Source organism: Gigantopelta aegis, chromosome 3 (genome assembly GCF_016097555.1).
Source record: "Gigantopelta aegis isolate Gae_Host chromosome 3, Gae_host_genome, whole genome shotgun sequence".
Classification (NCBI taxonomy): Eukaryota; Metazoa; Mollusca; class Gastropoda; order Neomphalida; family Peltospiridae; genus Gigantopelta; species Gigantopelta aegis.
In genome coordinates, this window is record NC_054701.1 from 93,860,154 (window position 1) to 93,874,119 (window position 13,966).

General features: G+C 38.5%; 1 protein-coding gene across 1 annotated transcript in view; it reads right to left on the reverse strand.

Annotated features, from left to right (window-relative positions):
- Positions 1-1,481, reverse strand: part of LOC121366964 — a 30,804-nt gene extending 29,323 nt beyond the window's left edge. Inside the window, exon 1 of the mRNA XM_041491190.1 lies at positions 1,427-1,481. The gene's annotated coding sequence lies outside the window, so the exon portion shown is untranslated. The remainder of the gene's footprint in view (positions 1-1,426) is intronic.
- Positions 1,482-13,966: the final 12,485 nt, after the last annotated feature.

Genomic DNA, 13,966 nt, shown 5'->3' on the forward strand with positions numbered 1-13,966 from the left:
GGAGTAATAAATTTGTGAATGGATTTATGGATGTAAACGACAGAAAATGTGCATGAAACAGCTCAAAGAAATGCAGTTGTTGCAGCGATTCCATGTTTTGTGCAAGAAACATGGGATATTCGGGAGAAATGCTGTCCTGTGTTCACCATAAATAACAAACATTCAGTCGCAAATCATTGTCACTCTGTGCAGCCTTCAGAAGTTCAATAGTCAGAAAAATACCATTAGTGAACTGTTTGATGCAATTCCGTGATGCCACGCCTCAGTGAAAATGACAGATGACGAGTCATAGGGATGTTTGAATCTGGGACCTCGCAGCGTGACGACGCACGTCAATTCAACGTCCACAGAAACACCATATGGCACTCATGGCAACGATATCAACAAAACAACCAGGTTAGGAACTGTCCCCGTAGCGGCCGACCACCCGTTACAATCCCTCGCCAAGACACATGGATCCGAACCACGCATCTGCGAAACAGATTCCAACCAGCAACCGTCACAGCCCGTACCATCCCTTTCTCCCGCGTTTAGTGGCCTCAATGAGACGACGGTGCCAGGCCTGTATCAATGCTCAAGGTGGACACAATCGCTACTGTACTTCGCTCTGGACCCTCTCTAGTGATGTGGCTCATTTACATATGGCAGGTGCGCCCTTTTCATGGACTATTGCTCGTTTCCATACCTTCGGACATTTCTCCTTCCATGTTATAACGTTTCATACACGGCAGTAAAAATGTATCATCAATTATCTTTCTTTAGTGTATCACAATTCATTGTCAAGATATGATGACTAGATAAATCTCTTTATCATATCACTACTAAGGAATAGCATTGGGCACGCCCATTACATAAATCACATATTTTGAGACATAAGTATGCAAATATTTAGAACATAAGTATGCAAATTACATTATTATGCAAATTATATACCGAAAACGTAGAACTATTTTCACCTGTGATAATTGTTGACAAACAAACATGGCGTCTTTTGAAGTCGGAGACAGCGTTACTATCGATAAAAAAGGAAGTGCTACAATCAAAGCAACTCTACCTTCCGGTAATTATATAGTTATGTTTCAAGCTGAATTGTCATCAGAACGTTTAGTTAGTGCAAACAGGGGATAGGGTAGATTCACGGACATCGAAGCAGACTCCACAATCCGGAAGGCCCAAAAACAAAACTCGTAGATTTGTAGAAGTAGATGATACGATGATTTGTAATGTCATTACAGAAAATGAAAATAAGAATACTGCCAAAAAAACTCTATACGACATGCGCATTTTTGAAAACTATCTACAATCAATCAATGAGTCCAGACCAATACATGAAATGCCCCCCAAAGAACTCGATGTAATTCTGTGTTAAGTTTTACATCAGTGTACGAAAAGAAACCGGGGGACATTACGAACCGAACAGTCTTACCTCTTTCCAAAGCAACATCGTAATAAATGTGGCTCAGCCTAAAAGTCCTGTTGTCCCCCTAAAACGACGAAGACTTATTTTCGACAGACTCAGACTGAACTGGATGAAGCCCTTAAATAGGTCAGTGACGTAGATAGGCCTATGTCTGACAATGACGTAGTACTCGGCAAAAGGCTGCGAAAAGTTATTTTGAAAAATTTGGCTATTGTCAATTATTTTATTATAATTTCATTGTTTATATATAAAACTGTTAAATTAGTATTAAATTGTTTAAATAGCTACAATCTTTGTTTCCGATTTTAACCTAGTTTCAGAAAGCATAGATAACCTTCAAGGTGTATTGACAAACCGATTATCAGGTGAGTGATTGACATGTACATGTATTCATACGTCATAACAGATTGTTACGTCCGAGCGTTGGGGTTTTGTTTATTAATCATTTAAGTGGAAAATAAACAAAATTGACAGTGATATGATAAATAGAATTCGTCACGAGTATTTTTTAATATTAGAAATATCAACCTCGGCCTGTTAATCTGTATTTGTCTTGGCAGAGTCTTGGCAAATACAGATTAACGAAGCCTCGGTTGATATTTCCCATATTAAAAAATACTCGTGACGAATCCTCTATGTATTATATACATAGCAATGAAATATATAGATCTACGGAAACCATAAAAGTCATATCCAGTGAAAAGTCATATTTACACTGTATTTTAGCTACAGTGAAAATATATAAGTCGTATTTACTTTTTTGTAAAAGCACATGATTAAATTATCTCCCTTTGTCTCGTTTCTTAGTATTTAAATTTGATGATTACCCATGCATCTGATCGTATTTGAAAAATAAAAAAATGTAATTAAAACAACTATACCTATGAAAAAGAGATACGAAGTGCAATTACGATAAAATATCTAAAACGAATTGAATACGAAGGTAAATAATGGTGACACAATGTAATGTCATCGAGTGTAAGTTTTAGATTTTAACGGCGTTCGACTCATTTTGTTTTTGTGGGAGTTTTTGGAGGATCGCTAAATAAATGTTAATAAAAATAAATTTTATTCAGATTTCTTTTTAAAAGTCTATGGTCAAGTAAATTTTATGGAAAAGTTCCATAGGAAGAAATATATCATCACGTTACGTGTTTTCGATAGGATAAGCGAAAGATATTACCAAAAAGCGAAAGATATTGTCAAAAATTAGAAAATATGTATATAATAAATAGACCATTTCATGGTGTTTTTTCCGAATACGATTTTTATGTCAACTCGTGATGTGTGAAAACCATATTTTCACACATCACTCGTTGACATAAAAATCGTATTTGAAAAAAAACATCAAATAGCCTCTAGGCCTATATATTTTTGGTCAGTGACCAAAAATATAGATCACGTGACATAAGCCCGACTCGACTCGAGTAGTTCACACTAGATTTTCAATAAACATACTCTTTAAATCATTTGTTTTAGTACAGTAAATGCAAATAAATTTTAGTTTTGTGATAACAATACAAAACTTGTATATTTGTTTATGAATTGGAGTTTCGAAACGCTTTTTGAATGTGACAGAATGTAGCTAGCGTCTTACAAAGAATGACGTCATGTATCTTGTATGACGTCATAAAGCAAAAGCCTTGCTAGGTTGACGATACTCGATTTGCGTGTACACACAAAAATGGAATAAATAATGATTTTCCGACTATTCCTGTAGGATTAACTGAAAATGTGTGTGGTCGACCTATGTTGATTTCTTACACGGTACTCACATAAGTAGTCACATAAGTACTCACATAAGTAGTCACGTGACCCGCTCGACAGTTGTAGTTTTAACAGAATATAGTCTGAATTAGAAATTGTGTTGGACTGCATGGAGTAATTAATGGTGGTGTGTAACCTTAACACTGTTGACGAGATCCGCTGTAGGCGATATAGATCTTCTACACACATCGGCATGTTTGATGGCTGGAACGACACCTTGTCACACGTTATTACAGTGGTAATTTGAACAGAGTGCTTTATAAACTACATCCACTTTAGACGGCACCAAGGCGCCTTCTCTATTTTAGACGGCACCAAGGCGCCTTCTCTATTTAAGACGGCACCAAGGCGCCTTCTCTATTTAAGACGGCACCAAGGCGCCTTCTCAATTTTAGGGGCGGAAGGTAGCCCAGTGGAAAACGCTCGGCTGATGCGTTGTCGGTCAAGAATCGATCCCCGGCGGTGGGCCCATTGGGCTATTTCTCGTTCCAGCCAGTGTAAAGGTCGTGGTATGTGTTATACTGTCTGTGGGATGGTGCATATAAAAGATCCCTTGCTACTAATTTAAAAATGTAGCGGGGTTCCTCTCTACAACTATGTCAGAATTACCAAATATTTGATATTCAATAGCCGATTATTAATAAATCAATGTGCTCTAGTGGTGTCGTTAGTCAAAACAAACTTTAATTTTATAATTTATTTTCGTGTGAGCAGTCAGTCACACGATTAAAGCAAGCTGTCCACAGATGTATACACGAGGCGGTGCACACGATATATATACTGGTTTTGGGGTCTAATGTTCAGTGAATGTTATTGGATAGAATACTTTTGAAACCAGGAAACTTGTCAGCGAGCGCTTTCCCTCCTAAACGTTTTGGGCACCTCTTACGTGAGTTGCTAATTGAGGATGTAAATGAATTAAGTAACGTGTCGAGCGGTCGCTGTAATGGTCTCATATGGCACTCGGGTGGTATAGGGAAAGAAAGATTGTTGGTTTAACGACACTTCAACACAGTTTAAACTGGATATATGGCGTCTACCATATCTTGTTATATTGTTGAGGAGGTGGTGGGCTTGTTGTTTTCCATAACCTTATTTAGCTCAGTCGGTAGAGCGCCTGCCTGAGGTGCTTACTTCGCAAGATCGAACCACCTCAGTGGATCCATTCAACTGATTGAGTTTTTTCTCGTTCCAACCAGTGCACCACAACTGGTCAAAGGCCGTGGTATGTGCTTTCTGTCTGTGGGAAAGTTCATGTAAAAGATCCCTTGCTGCTAATGGAAAAATGTAGTGAGTTTCCTTCGATGACTACGAGTGAGAATTACCACGTCTGACACCCAATAGCCGATGATTAATTCATCAATGTGCTCTTCTAGTGTTGTTTAACAAAACACAAACTTTAAATCTTATTTGTATGTTCATGAGGCCGTACGATTGCGGTCATTGACTACACTGGTTTCAGGGGCGGATCTAGGATTTCGTAAGGAGGGGTCCCTAAATTATAAAAAGGGCACCATTAAGTTTGCCGAAGATAAACGACCCGAGCTTCCGAAGGGAGTGACATCTGTAGGGGATCTGGGGGCATAATTTTTTAAAATACAGATGCTCAGAGGCACGTTGTCGAGGCAATGTACTGGTTTGCTAGCTGTTCTGTTTGGAAAATGTGTGAATGTTATATAATATGGTTTAATGGGAAGTTGAGAGCATCAGCCAAGAAACAACATGTGTAATGTCGTCAGTCACGCTGTACGGAGGGGTGAACAATGTGGTCAAGTTGCATGTGTCTTGGACATTTCATTGAACAAAATGTCAATCACTGAGTTGATAGCGATGCCTTTTTGAATATACATGAGTGCAAGTCCATATAATCGATCCTCCGTCATAGTTGTACGCAACAACGTTTTCAGGCGACACAGTGCACTGAATGAAGGTTCACACTCGCAACTTGTAAATGGAATGACACAGAGTAAACGCAGAAAACAGCGAATATTTAGAAACATCATCACATCTGTTTCTTTCGAAGTGGCCAAAGCAGAACTGGTCTTGTCTGTTTGTGGAACTCTCGACCAGTTAGTCCATGAGCCAGAGGGGTCGGTCGGTACTAACTTCATCTACCCTTAGTTTTGCCATTTACATCTTAATAAATATTTTATAATATTTTCATTTAGTTATTCAGTTGACAATTCCTTTGAAATACTGCTTTTGAGTAAAGGGGGTAGGGTTATCATAAGCGTCTTACACAGAAACACTTCCAGGAAGAATTTAGATATATATTAATATTAATTAGATGTCACTATAAGCTATAAGGTCCTTCGAAAAGAATATTTGAGGTGCTGAGATTAAATTTATGTCAAATTTCCACTGAAAAATAAAACTGGGTGAATTGTATTTTGTAATGTTAGAAAAACGTCTTATATGAGCCCCTAATCCACAAATCATTTCAATATTGGTAACATATCTAAATTCTCCAGTCCATTAACTCCCCATCATCCACGTTTTGTATTCTTAAATGCCGTGACAAATATTTTACAATTCCTTTAATATAGTCACCCTTTAGAAATTATGTAATAATATAACTGTCATGGAAATGGGGGTAGGGTCACACAATTGGTAATACACATAGAACGCTGTGAGTCCTGCAGTGCTATCATAAATGTTCTATACCTAGGGATGACATCTACATTGTAGACTTTGACCAAAATCACTATGAGCATTCGTCCCCGTCCCCCCCCCCCCCCCCCCCCCCCCCCAGGTGATACCAATTGGTCAAATTTTGGGTCCTGGCTCATGGGCTAAGTGTCTTTCCCATAAATCTAGTGCATTAGATGGGTAAATCTTCTCTGTGGTATTCAGTTAAAGGCTTGGTCAATTCCGCTAATCAATGCCTCGTGACAGATATTAGGTGAAGAGACTTAACTGTGACTGTCACAGATACGTTCTGATAACTGTTGTATGATGTGATCCAAATACGGTATAGTGATGTTTCTTCTGTAATATTTCTCTGGGTCCAGGGCAGACGCATTGCAGCGATGTTGTTGTACATAACAGCTTTCGGAACCGATGGACCGACAGAAATGCTATTAGCCAATTTAACAGCTTGGTTGTACCAATGTTTGTTGAATTTGTTGACGCACACTTTGAAGTGTGTTCTGAACAGAAATAATATGTCGGTAGCCGTTGTCAACTGATCTGCCCTGAAGACAGACGGTTAAGATTCGTATGTAGGCCATGCATGACATTGTCACAATGAGTGCCATGATGAATTCCAATTGTGGCAAGAAAATAACAACCAGCATCATCGATGGTGTGAAGATTCCAGTCCTTCGGTGAAGTTCTCATCTCGTCTAAGCAAGTAATAATAGCTGGATATAGTTTTGTCATTACTTCAAATGCGTCATGCCTTTCAACCCATCGAGTTCGGCAAAGTTCGGCACCGGTGTGGCATGTTTTTAATTTCCAAGCGGGAGATACTGTATCCTAATGAGTAACTGTTATCGGAAATTGCCGAAAATCAGCTAACGTGAAAATACGGCTTACGACATAAAGCGAAGTGTTCTGATATAAAAAAGACCCTTTACTTTGTTTAGTGGATTATGAATAATGAGCCCCCTTTGGATCCGCCAATGGGTTTTGTAAACAACGTTAAATGAATGTGACATGATAGCATGCGATGAAAACCAGTCAAATTGTTCGCGAACGTTTCATTTCCTGAACATGCCAGAGAATGAGTGACCTCGCGATGTATGTGCCAATTAACACATCGACTGGTACTGGCTGCTGCTTTATGAAAACTTCACAACTGTTTCTGAGGAAATTAAACTGACAGAGAAAAATAACATGCCCCTGGAAATAGCATCCCACGGATGTTTTCCTATCAACAATCCTTCCCAGGCCGTGTTACGCGCTATCTCGGTCTGTGAGAAAGTGTAAATGAAGGGGTCCTTGCTGCCAATCAAATATTAAGTAGTGAAGGTGGTTTTCATAGCTGTCTTTAAAGCAGGCTTCGTATTCACAAGATCTTAAAGTCGCACACCCTAGTTTTTAAACACTACAGGGTATTTTTCATTACTGGACCCGTGTTGTTTTTGTTGGGGATTTTAATAACTGAAATCAGACAATACTTAGAGTTTATTGTTTAGATTATAATTATCCATTTCCGTACATCCGAGTGTTTCTGGTCATCCCGGTGTTATTAATACAACGAAATGCATTTTTAATAATTTAAAAAAACGCATGCACCTTTGAGACGTAACTGTTATGAAGACGAGCTCTCTTCTATTGTTGCATATACCATAGTTTGACACACAATAGCCGATGTATTTTGCGTGCTCTGGTATCGTTAAAGAACCATTCATTCATTCATTCATTCATTCATTTCTATTCTACTATTCTAAACAGAGGGTATTTCCCCGTCTGAACGTTACAGACTGTCGTTTTACTGTATTGTAAGTTCATCCTAGTGTGTTACAGACTGTCGTTTTACTGTATTGTAAGTTCATCCTAGTGTGTTACAGGCTGTCGTTTAACTGTATTGTAAGTGTATCCTAGTGTGTTACAGACTGTCGTTTTACTGTATTGTAAGTGTATCCTAGTGTGTTACAGGCTGTCGTTTTACTGTATTGTAAGTTTATCCTAGTGTGTTACAGACTGTCGTTTTTATTGTATTCTAAGTTCATCCTAGTGTGTTACAGGTTGTCGTTTTACTGTATTGTAAGTTCATCCTAGTGTGTTACAGATTGTCGTTTTACTGTATTGTAAGTGTATCCTAGTGTGTTACAGACTGTCGTTTTACTGTATTGTAAGTTCATCCTAGTGTGTTACAGACTGTCGTTTTACTGTATTGTAAGTTCATCCTAGTGTGTTACAGACTGTCGTTTAACTGTATTGTAAGTGTATCCTAGTGTGTTACAGACTGTCGTTTTACTGTATTGTAAGTGTATCCTAGTGTGTTACAGGCTGTCGTTTTACTGTATTGTAAGTTTATCCTAGTGTGTTACAGACTGTCGTTTTTATTGTATTCTAAGTTCATCCTAGTGTGTTACAGGTTGTCGTTTTACTGTATTGTAAGTTCATCCTAGTGTGTTACAGATTGTCGTTTTACTGTATTGTAAGTGTATCCTAGTGTGTTACAGACTGTCGTTTTACTGTATTGTAAGTGTATCCTAATGTGTTACAGACTGTCGTTTTACTGTATTGTAAGTTTATCCTAGTGTGTTACAGACTGTCGTTTTACTGTATTGTAAGTTTATCCTAGTGTGTTACAGGTTTGTAGATTAAGCAACCTTAGTATTTGTCTTCACGGGCTGAAACTAGGGTCTAACATATTTAATACCCGCCGAGTGGGGGGGGGGGGGGGGATCTAGATCAGTCGGTAGCTCGCCTGAGATGTTCTGATCGAAGGATCGAATACCCTCGGTGGATCCATTCTTAAATAGTTTTTCCAATCCTTACCAGTGTCGCACAAATGATATATCAAAGGACGTGGTATGTGTTGTCCTGTCTGCTGGGAAATTAATATAAAAGAGTCCTTGCTGCTAATGAAAGAATGTAGCGGGTTTCCTCTGACGACTACATGTCAGAATTAAACCAATTTTGCCACCAAACAGCCGATGATTAATTAACCAGTGTGCTCTAGTGGTGTTGTTAATTAAGACACACTTTGTTTTTTAATAACCGCCTAAGTGTTGTTAACCACTCATTTTCCTTTAATAAAAACCTTTCTTTGATCCTTTAAAATACTCTTCAGTGTCGTGGTCTTTTCTCTCAAACATTCTCTCAGCTCAGTTTCGTATATAACCACGTGGTCAGCCTATTTCCGGTATAAGCCCACACCAGACGTTTGACGAGATGGATTCTAACGGAAATTGGCGAAGATTGAAACCAAAGTCTGAACATCAGTCCTTTTAAGTCTTCAGTTAATTTAAATGGAATTCAGAAATAAATATCAGTAATGACGACCAGACAGAGTAACGCAAATACAAAAGAAAGTCTTCAGCTTTTGGAGTTAGATCGCTATTAACGGATGACCCCTGGCTCAAATCGACACAGTGTTCTTGTTAGTGTATAGTGTAGAACATACCAAAACCGTTGAGGCACGAGTTGTCCAAGACTGGCTGGAACGGGAAATAAAACACGATTCCTCCGTGCGTCTTGATTTTATGTTCAGTGTATACCTGGTCATCCCATGGATTGCACTAGCTCAATTTCTGTACGTTTTTGCTTTTGTTATTGGGGGTTAGGGTTTTTATTTGGGGGTAGGGGTTTGGGCGTTGTTGTGTTTGCTTGTTTTGTTGTTGTAGATGTTGCTGTTTAATCAACTGAGTAAGAGGGAATCTCGAATACATTGTCAACATGATGTTTTGTGTTTGAAAGTTTTGTTAGGTTTTGTTAGCCAGCTGATATGAGTAAAGTTATCCCCCGTCGTCTTGGTCAGATTCTATTCTACAGACTGAGAACAGTTCCTACAGTCTAGAGAACACAGAGCACTATGATTGTATTCTACAGACTGAGAACAGTTCCTGCAGTCTAGAGAACACAGAGCACTATGATTGTATTCTACAGACTGAGAACAGTTCCTGCAGTCTAGAGAACACCGAGCACTATGATTGTATTCTACAGACTGAGAACAGTTCCTGCAGTCTAGAGAACACAGAGCACTATGATTGTATTCTACAGACTGAGAACAGTTCCTGCAGTCTAGAGAACACCGAGCACTATGATTGTATTCTACAGACTGAGAACAGTTCCTGCCTGCACAGTCTAGAGAACACCGAGCACTATGATTGTATTCTACAGACTGAGAACAGTTCCTGCATTCTAGAGAACACAGAGCACTATGATTGTATTCTAAAGACAGAGAACAGTTCCTGCAGTCTAGAGAACACAGAGCACTATGATTATATTCTAAAGACTGAGAACAGTTCCTTCAGTCTAGAGAACACAGAGCACTATGATTGTATTCTAAAGACAGAGAACAGTTCCTGCAGTCTAGAGAACACAGAGCACTATGATTGTATTCTACAGACTGAGAACAGTTCCTGCAGTCTAGAGAACACCGAGCACTATGATTGTATTCTACAGACTGAGAACAGTTCCTGCAGTCTAGAGAACACCGAGCACTATGATTGTATTCTAAAGACAGAGAACAGTTCCTTCAGTCTAGAGAACACAGAGCACTATGATTGTATTCTAAAGACAGAGAATAGTTCCTGCAGTCTAGAGAACACAGAGCACTATGACCACTCGTTTAATATCACTTTATTAGTAGAAGTTCTATAGAAATTCTAGATGAATGATATTCCAACACCGGAATGAAGCACAAATCTGGGGAATTGACTGGTTATGGTAGCACGTTCTGGTTATTTATCTGAATATAATATTCAACATTTAATATGTTATACAATATGTATTGTACTAAACAATACAACAGATTCCACGATCAAATCCCAAGTGAATATAATTGAAAAGGAAGAATAGTTTAATCCATGATACTTTAATAGCTTCACTAAAATGATCATATAAAATACAAAAATGCTTGCCTGTCCATCGTTTACCTTGGTGGTTGCAGGTAGGTTGGTATACTGTTTATAGTATTGTGGATTTCCCAGTCTTGTGGAGAACTACTTTCGTGAACAGTTACAGTAACATGAGGTGGTGTCGTGGCGGTAGGGAACTCAAATTGTCTGTGGCTAAACTACATTAATTTAGTGCGTGTCTATTAAACATTGTACTTAAAAAGAAGAAGACAGTAACATGAATTCCCTCACAAACTGTCACACAATGTCACGGTAAATATGGTATGTAACGTTTACATCAAACACTCGTCTAGCACATATACTGGCTAAATAAACTGTAATATCTTATCTCCTGAATATTCATATATTAATATGTTATATGATGTTTTTCTGTATGCCTCTGTGTCTGTCTGTCTGTGTGTGTGTGTGTTAATGCACGCGTGTATGTGGTGTATGTATTTATGTGTGTGGTGCGTACATGCGTGCAGGCGTACACTAGTCACAGGGTTTCATTTTCACTTCTTGCCAGTTTGTTTCCTGCCTCAAAACTGAGCAGGTAATAATTGTCAATTCTGTCATGTCCCCTTAGATGACGATTCATGTAGCGTTATCACTGATTGGTTGATGGGCTAGTTTCTGGTTGATTGACAGCTCTGTTAACTCCGCGTCAATAACTGTGGTGACCACGCCCAGCGCCTTGTCCCACGCCTCTTTGGTGAGATTTGAACACTGGGAACCGAGCGTCGACGAGAGAAAACCCACAAACGACCTGAATAAATTCTGAATAATAAATATAGTACTTTAGTACACATATGTAATATAAATAAAACATAGCCTTGACGAAATACCCATAGTTTTAATCATTTAATTTCAGAATATTTGATTAATATATTTTATTTCTTCATTTATTTACTTTTATCTTGTTCTTGCTGATGCATTGTTTGTCTGCTCGTGAAAATTACTTGCACCATGTTTTCAGCAAAGATGCGACTTTAATGTGTTAATGGTTTCGTCGTATAGGCTTTGAACGCCAAAAGAATATATTTAACTATACCGACACGACTTTGTCAAAACATCCTTTTGTGTCAAAGGTACAAACTCGAATCTGTTAAAGAGACTTATAACATTGTAACACGTTTCCAACAAACAGAGCCTGAACGTTTGTTTTCTATATTTGGAAATATGGATTTTTCTTTTCTTCTATTCTCTCTGTCTACCTGTTTAAAAAAATTTTTATTATATATATCTATATATATATATATATATATATATATATATCTATTTGTTCTGTCATTAATTTTGTGCTCCAAATTTGACTGTTTCAGTTAACTAGTAATTTTATTGAATGCACTTTATATTTATGTATCTATTGTAAGATAATGATTTCTGGGCCCCAACCCTGACATTATCAATATATAAATATCTGGTGCAATAAATATTAAAAAACAATAATAAAAATCCCAGAGCCTTCTGGACGACTAAAATTAAATACACTTTCTTGTTTATAATGTCACTAGTTGCGTTTCTTGTTATCTCAATGTGAGTGTCTCTCAAATTTTGTTTTACTTTGTAATTATTTTTGTTGTTTGTTTGTTGTTGTTTGTTTTGTTGTTGTTGTTTGTTTGTTGTTGTTTTGTTTTTGTTTGTTTTGTTTGGTTTTTTGTTGTTGTTGTTTTGTCGTTGTTTGTTGGTTGTTTTTTTTTGTTTTTTTTGTTTTTTTTTTTGGGGGGGGGGGTTTGTACGTACAAAATTGTTTGGAAGTAAACTCCATTTTGAGCTTGTACAAACATTAGAACCATTTTACACTCTTCGTATACACGGACATAGATATTCTAAACAATAGAGTAGGATAGATGTTTAACGACATCCCAGCACGAATAATAAATCGGCTATTGGGTTTCAAACTATGGTACCGGCCTCGGTGGCGTCGTGGCAGGCCATCGGTCTACAGGCTGGTAGGTACTGGGTTAGGATCCCAGTCGAAGGCATGGGATTTTTAATCCAGATACCGACTCCAAACCCTGAGTTAGTGCTCCGCAGTGCTCAATGGGTAGATGTAAACCACTTGCACCGACCAGTGATCCATAACTGGTTCAACAAAGGCCATGGTTTGTGCTATCCTGCCTGTGGGAAGCGCAAATAAAAGATCCCTTGCTGCTAATCGGAAGAGTAGCCCATGTAATGGCGACAGCGGGTTTCCTCTCAAAATCTGTGTGGTCCTTAACCATATGTCTGACGCGATATAACCGTAAACAAAATGTGTTGAGTGCGTCGTCAAATAAAACACTTCTTTCTTCTTCTTTTTTCAAACTATGGTAATATTCTAAACAAAACAAAAAAATGTTTTTATTATGTAATATATTTAAAAGGGTCATGTAATTGGAAACATACGACAATGACAGCAAAGTCAGGATACTATCTTTAAAGTGACGGACCGTACTTTCCGAGTAACGTACGTGTTTCTGTTTCGTTGTGAGCTACTAAGACCAGGACGACCTGAAATATTGGCCAATGTTGATCATTTAAACAAATCTTCTAAAAGTATATGGGATAACAGTAACATTACCTACCCACCTAAGATAATTTACGCAGCCTAATAAGTAGACAGCACTGCTTTAATTGAGTTGGAGGTTCACACGTAGAAAGCTGTCGTGTTTTATGGTGTCCTCACCTTGTACTGCACAATGCGGACACCTCGCTCGTGATGGTTATGGGCGTTCTTCTTTAGCAAGTCGACCAGACTGCCTGGACTGTCCAGGTTGTCCACTATGGCGGTGAGAGCCTGCATCACGGTACTAGCGTGAGCGCAGAGGGTGGGGTTGTCTCGCAGCGTCTCGGGGTCGGTGCCTTTGAACGACTTGAAATAGTTCTGGTCATTCGGGTAATCGTGGAAGAACCTGCAACAGAAAGTGACGTCACATGTCAACAGAACAGTGTTCTGCTACCGTGAATCTGTGTCACGTGGTTTAATAGGAACATTGCGCGGTATATTTGATCAATCGAGTTGTTTCCAGCAGTATATACTTAAGGGTGATTACTATTTGGTTTCAGATTTGTCAAAATCATGCTTTCAGAAAATGAGTATATAGGTTTAGTGATATTCCTGCATACTGGGCAAGCATCGGTAATATTACGCCCTACCATTAAGCTACATCACGTCCCACCACTAAGCTGCATCACGTCCCACCATTAAGCTACATCACGTACCGTCACTAACCTGCATCACGCCCAACTATTAAGCTACAACACGCCCACTCATTAAGCT